This window comes from Oratosquilla oratoria, chromosome 17 (genome assembly GCF_046742065.1).
Source record: "Oratosquilla oratoria isolate Oo_2021 chromosome 17, ASM4674206v1, whole genome shotgun sequence".
Taxonomy (NCBI): Eukaryota; Metazoa; Arthropoda; class Malacostraca; order Stomatopoda; family Squillidae; genus Oratosquilla; species Oratosquilla oratoria.
Window position 1 is genome coordinate 53,546,224 of NC_134793.1, and position 7,500 is coordinate 53,553,723.

Here is a 7,500-nt window from a genome sequence, read left to right on the forward strand (position 1 = left end):
AATAATAATAATAATGATAATGATAATAATAATAATGATAATAATAATAATGATAATAATAATAATAATAATAATAATAATAATAATAATAATAATAATAATAATAATAATAATAATAATAATAATAATAATAATAATAATAATAATAATAATAATAATAATAATAATAATAATAATAATAATAATAATAATAATAATAATAATAATAATAATAATAATAATAATAATAATAATAATAATAGAAATAATAATAATAATAACAATAACAATAATAATGATCAATAATAATGATAATAATAATAATAATAATAATATAATAATAATAATAATAATAATAATAATAATAATAATAATAATAATAATAATAATAATAATAATAATAATAATAATAATAATAATAATAATAATAATAATAATAATAATAATAATAATAATAATAATAATAATAATAATAATAATATTAATTATGATAATAATAAGAATAACAATAATAATAGTAATGATGAAATAAATATATAAACAATAATAATAATAAAATATCAAAATAATAATATAAATAATGATAAAAATAATAATAACATAAATCATAATAATAAAGATAATAATAAAATAATGATAATATAATAATAAAACAATAATGAAATAGTAATTAAAATAATGAAAATAGTAACAATAATAATAATGATAATAATAATAATAAGAATAGTAACAATAATAATGATAATAACATGAAGAGAACCCTAAGGTTATTCAAAAGACACCCCCAATTTGAGGTGTTGTTTAAGGAAGGGAAGAATAGGCCACACGTTTAACAAGCCAGGGGTTTGAAAATATAAAGATGGTGGTTCCAGACATGACCGAAAATCTTACAAAAGTTGACATTTTGATTTTTCCTGTTTATGCAGATCATAATGATTATTTGGACGATGAGAAATTTGTATGAGTTAAACGTAGGATCGTTAAAATTGAAGTGGAATTGGTGGAGAAACTGCAGCTTATCGCACTCGTGAAAGGACAGGTGACTGATAAAATATCTATAACGTGCTTAGGGGACAAGAAAATTGATATTTACAAAGAGGAACCTGTAATATACTACAAATGCAGCAGCAAATGGGGGCATATGGCATGGAAATACAATGAAAGCTTTAGGTGTGGATATTGTGGTGAAAGACACGCGTCCAAAGAATGCATTGATAAAATGAACGAAAAAGTAAACGTAACACCACGATGCTGCAACTGTGGAGGCTCGCACAATGCAAATTCTAAATTGTGTTCTAAACGAGCCCAGGAAGCGAGTTCCAAAGAAAAACTTGTACCTCAGAACCAGGTCGAAAACAGTCATTTCGATGAAATCCCAAGTATACCTGTAAATGTTTGGGAAAATAGGACTAGAGTAGCAGCACTTAAGGGCAAACAAGGTTATTAGAACAAAATGCAGTAACTCCCCATTGACATGGAAAGGAATGTGTTAACAATGTTCAAAGTCTCAAGAAAGAAATGGATAGTTTGAAAGAAGCAATATCTGAAATCAAACAAATGCTCAAAGATCTGGTAAGTACAAACAAGCATACTAGAATACCCACTGTTAATGATGAAGTGAGAAAAACACAAATGATCCTAGTAGCGAAGAAACGAGGCAAACTATGCTGAAACTACTAGTCGTAAGAAAAAAAGAAAGAAAAAAAAGGGAAAATTATTGAGATTCCTTTTTTAGAAAGAATATCGACATCCATCCACAACACTTAAAGAAATATATAGTAATGTAAATAAGGCAAGAAGTGTACGGAAAAAGCAAGTAGCCCATCCCAACCCGAAAGAAAAAGCTAACAACCTTATGAATGACTGGGCAGAAATATCCAAAAGAGGAAGGAACCTACCCGAAGATTTTTTAGACTTTTAAGAAATATATGTCACACGAGGCAGCAATTCGTTTTCAATCAAAGGTGTATAACTGATGACACTTGCATTCCTATCACAAAAGATGAACTGTTGAATAGCGTTAGGAATGGTAAATGCACTGCACCTGGCGAAGATGGGTTGACTTACAATGTAGTAAATTGTCTCGTCAGTATGGTAAATAGTCCGGTTTTAGATCTCTTCAATGTCAAATTTTCGAGCGGAGGGTTGCCCGTAAAATGGAAAACTGCTCTAATCACACAGGTCAAACAAACTGTGATTATAGGCCGATGTCCTTGATTGACATCTTGCCTATGTAAAAGAATGGAGCGAGTAGTGCTAAGCAGAATAATGTATAAGATAGATCATTTAATATGTCAAAATCTATATAGATATATGAAAGGTAAAAGCACTACAGATTGTGTTATTAAATGTATGAGTAATGCAGAAATGAATGATAGACATTTTGTTGATTTAAAGGGTGCATTTGATAGAGGAAATGAAAATGTTATTTTGGAAGGATTAGTAAACAAAGGAATCAAGGGTAAATTTTGATCTTGGATAGCAGACTATCTTACTAGAAGAAGAGGAAAAGTTTGATTTCAAGGGAACGAGTCAGATGGAATTGGGCACCCCACAAGGACGAGTGTTAAGCCTAATGCTTTTTAATGTTCTCATGGATCAAATTGCAAGTTACAACTTTTCCTACGGAGTTGAAATGATCGTTTATGCTGATGACATCCTTATACAATGCAAAATTAAAGAGTCGAAGAGTAATGCTTTAAGTGACCTACAATATGTATGTAAAATAGTGGGATTAGTTATAAATGAACATAAAACTAGATATAAAAGAGGAATGACAAACGATGAAGAGTTGTGGTTAAATGGAGTAAAGTTAGAAAAGGTGAATTGAACAGAATTGAAGACTTATAAATATCTTGGTATGTATACATCATTTAGTAATACCAAAAGCCAAATATCACGTGTTAAAAACATACGTACGTCTAGACTCAAACCTATAAGCTTGACTTCAATCGTAGGAAAAATGATAGAAACTATCATCAGAGATGCTATCGAACATCATCTAGAAAGTAACTGTTTGATAAATGATAGCCAGCATGGATTCAGACGGAAACGTTCTTGCGTGACTAATTTACTCGAATTGTACAACACAGTCATCTCGAGCTATGACAAAAGAAACAATATAGGTTTAATATATCTAGACTTTGCATAAGCTTTTGATACCGTCCCCCACGTAAGGCTACCTACTAAATTAGCTTCACATTGAGTAAGTGGTAGCCTATTAAGTTGGACTAGAAATGGGTTAAATGATCGAAAACAGAGAGTTGTTTTAAATGGTGAAACTTGTAGATGGAAAAATGTTACGAGTGGAGTTGCTCAGGGTTCCGTTCTTGGCCCATTTCTATTGATAGTATATATAAGTGATATAGACCACGGACTAAAATCTATTGTCTCCAAATTTGCTGATGATACAAAAGTGTGCGGAATGGCAAATGATCACTTAAATCAGTTAGATATTCAAGAAGATTTAGATAAACTACAGCAATGGTCTGAAAAGTGGCTAATGAAGTTTAACACACGTAAATGCAAGGTTATGCACATAGGTAAAAATAACAGTAAGTACGATTACAAGTTATTTGGAAATTCGTTAACAAAAGTGGATAGTAGAAAGGATCTCGGCGTAATTATCAGTAACGATCTAAAATCATCTAAGCAGTGTATTTCAGCCTCTGAGAAAACAAATAAGATTCTAGGACTGATTGCACGATCTTTTGACTTCAAAAGTCCATCTCTCATTAACAAGCTATATAAATCGTTAGTTGGTCCACATTTGGAATATGCTGTTTCCGTATGGTCACCGAATCTCATTAAAGACATTGACAGATTGGAAAAAGTACAACGGCGAGCCACAAAACTGATTCCAAATATCAAAACTAAATCATACGAAAATCGACTAAAACGTATGAATCTTCCCCCCCCCCTAAAAAGGCGTAGACTCAGAAGTGACTTGATACAGGTTTTTAAGATTCTAAAGGGAATTGACAACATCAAAAGTGACAAAATTTTCACACTAAATAATAATGGTCTCAAACTGTCAGGAAATAGATTTAATTTGGAAGTGGGTAGAAACAACTTGGCCAACCGTGTGGTTAATGAATGGAATAGACTTCCTGCAGAGGCAGTGCAATGTAGTTCAGTTTGAAGTTTTAAGATTCGTTTAGATAAACATCTAAGCAAGGTGCTGTAATGACTGTCATTTATTTGATATTATTTGTTTGCTATCATTATTCTGTTTATTATTATTTGCTTGATTTTCATTTATTATTAGTTATCTATCAATTTATCATTATTTACTATTTACCTGTTTGTTCATTATTTAACTATACCTATGCATTTATTGACTTGATTTGTTATTATCTATATTATTATAATTCTATCTATTTATATTTATTTATTCATCATTATTATAGTTTTTTCTCCGCATCCGACCAAGTTATGGACCAAAAGGTCTCCTGTCGGCATGCTCCGCCTTTGTAATCCTTTGTAAAATGTAATGTAAAAAATATTTGGTGTCATGGGTCTGTTGTCGGTGAAAAAGCTGGATGTGGTATTGTGACTAGGGAATTGTATGAAGATATTAATGATATAAATAATGAAGTGCGATATTCCCAAAGAATAGAAGGTAGCACTGCAGCACAATTATATGCAATACATGAAAGTTTAAAACTAACGTCTAACAGAGGAAGATCATTATATTTATTTGTAGATAGTGAGAGTGCATTACTTGCACTTGATTTAAAATTCCATAGTGATGACAGCCGCCTTGTTTTAAAAAGTTAATGAAGGACATGCAATCAATGTAACTTTTGTATGGATAGCAGCATTACACTGTGAATGATGTAGCTGATGATTTAGCTAAAGAAGGAAGAGAGACATGGTTGATATGATCAGTGTAGCAAGTAAGGAAGAAATAAAAGTGAAAAGGAGAAAAGAAAGAGACGACACTTGGGACGTAGATAATAAAAGACAATTGGTGGTAATGCTATGGTGTCAAAAATGAAGTGAAGTAAGGTTGTGATAGTGTAGAAGTAGGCAGAAAATGTTGTTTAGTTAGAGAAAAGATGATATGACTACAGGCGCCAACGGCCATACATACCACTCTGAAGACACACACCGCTTCTCGTCCGATCAGCCAAGTTGATTAAGCAGCGTTGGGTCTGGTTAGTTATAACGTACTTGGATGGGTGACCGCCTGGGAAGACCAAATGCTTGCTGTTGGTATTTATTTATCTTCTCTTCTCTTTCTGTCCTACATTTCTTGTTTCATTTATACCAGCTTAACTACAAACAAACGGCTCATATTTCACTTTCTCTGTCTGCTCTGTCCTAGGATTCTTGGTCAATCTAAACCAGCTTCGCTACAAATACTTATTGACCTCGTAATAAATAAACCCTATCAAGAGCGTTAAGTCTATCTAGCTTATCCATGGCTTCGTTGATATCAATATAGACCATTATTTTATTGTGGACCGTAGTACTATCACAAGAAATAATGGCTACAAAAGAGTCCATAACGGATCAAACACCAATCAATCTTTTGTTTCTTTTCTTTAACCGCATTGTAAATGTTTCCAACAAACTACCTGTTCAAGTGGTCAATTTAAATACAATTGACACTTAAAGTAAGTCAGTGGTTCTTAACAGTTTCCACTGTTTACACCCTCGTTCAATTCGCAAGCAATATGCCTGCTGCTGCTGCTGCTGCTGCTGCTGCTGCTGCTGCTGCTGCTCTTTACATCTCCTTTGTCCTACCTAACAATGGCTACCAACCACAACCACACCTACCGCTGTCAAACAGAAAAACAGCAAATCTCCCAAATGCAACGCACGATCCAACGTCTCAACACAACACTTCATCCACCATAATTTGCATCTCATTAATTCATTCACCCTTACTGGCAGGTCACCACTTCCAAACATATAAATACACCACGCACGCACTTCGCTCTATATATTCTAAGTCTTTGCCGGTATCTTTCCTTCTCAGGACTTACAAGTCACCTTGTATCACCAATTGCATATGCAACTTATCTACATGTAAGCATTAGTTTCCTTCCGTTTCTCTACTTTCTAATCGTGGCACCACCAACTACCACTTTTTTCTTCTTCAGCCTTTTGTTTTTTCTCTTCATTTTAACTTTAGTCACTCTTGGAGATATACTTCTTCCCCTCTCCTCTCAGCTGTCATAACTTGCACACACACAACATGACTGAAAAACAATCTCCTGCCTGCCTGCAGGCAGGAGATTGTCATCTAACGACATGATCAACAACGTAGGTCTATATTCGCACTAACCGAGTTAGGAGGACGCATCAGTAAGCTACGAGGGGTTGAATAAAAGGATGAGAAATTACATGGAAGCAGTACAAATATGTCTTAATAATGTGAGCAGAGAAAACTGTTTCTTCTGGGCAATCCCAGCAGCGAAAGTAGGATGGAAGGTGCCGGGGGCAGCGGCCGGCAATATGAACTGTGAATTGCGTATACAAGCTCATGTTCGTTCAGTCTTCTGGAGGATCTCTGAAGCATGGTTTATACCCGAAACGTCAAATATATCCAATTTTGACCAAACTCTCTCCTGAGGTCTTCCATTCCACGCCTACCTGATCAACGAAAAATTCTAACCCTTTCCACACTATTTTCGTTTCATTTGGTGAAGAGATACTTTTGTTTTACTATTTATGATTTCTGTTACAGAGTTCTTAACAACATTAACATCATGGTGTGTTTCTGACATTAACATTTTGTCTTTTATGTTGCAACAAAATTCTTCCTTGACGTGATTTCCATTTAACATTATTCGAAGAATCTTGCAGCCGAAATCTTACTTAGTCGGACAAATACCCAAATTGTAAATTGAATCAAATTATCTTGTCTGCAAAGTATTTTCAAAATTATTTCATTATAATTGTTCGTTTCTTGTTTTCATAAGGTGATTTCAATTCTTCAAAAACCTTTCGTCGTCGTAGAATCCAGAAGAAATAATCAGAACACTAAATGGTACAATTATTATTATTATCATTATTATTATTGTAATCATTATTATGATTCACTTCCGGGGTTACATGACGTGCAACTTTGTAGCATTTTTTGTTCTTGACAGAGATTCACGTACTACATGACTGAAGTCTACGGCCACCGTGTATATAAGGATAGCGAGTTAATCCAAAAAATTAAATGCTCTTGTCTTGAGATTTTTGAAGATTTCATTTATCAAAACGTCTGAACGATACTCTTTCATTCTTTAACTAATCTATTTATTTGTTAAACTTTATCTGGTTATTAATTTACTTACTTATCTATTGATTTATTTATTGATGTGATCATTTCCTATTCTGCAATCGACCTCGTCAGAGACTAGTATGTCTTTTGTCGGCATGCGTTTCCATCATAACCTACGGGCAACAAGCCCTGCAGGCCTTATTTGAGCAAATCTGTTCTCGACGATCAACTACCTGGACAGTTCCCCTCCCGCGACCGGCTTGGACAAAGTTGGGACACGATGATCAAGCTTCCTGACC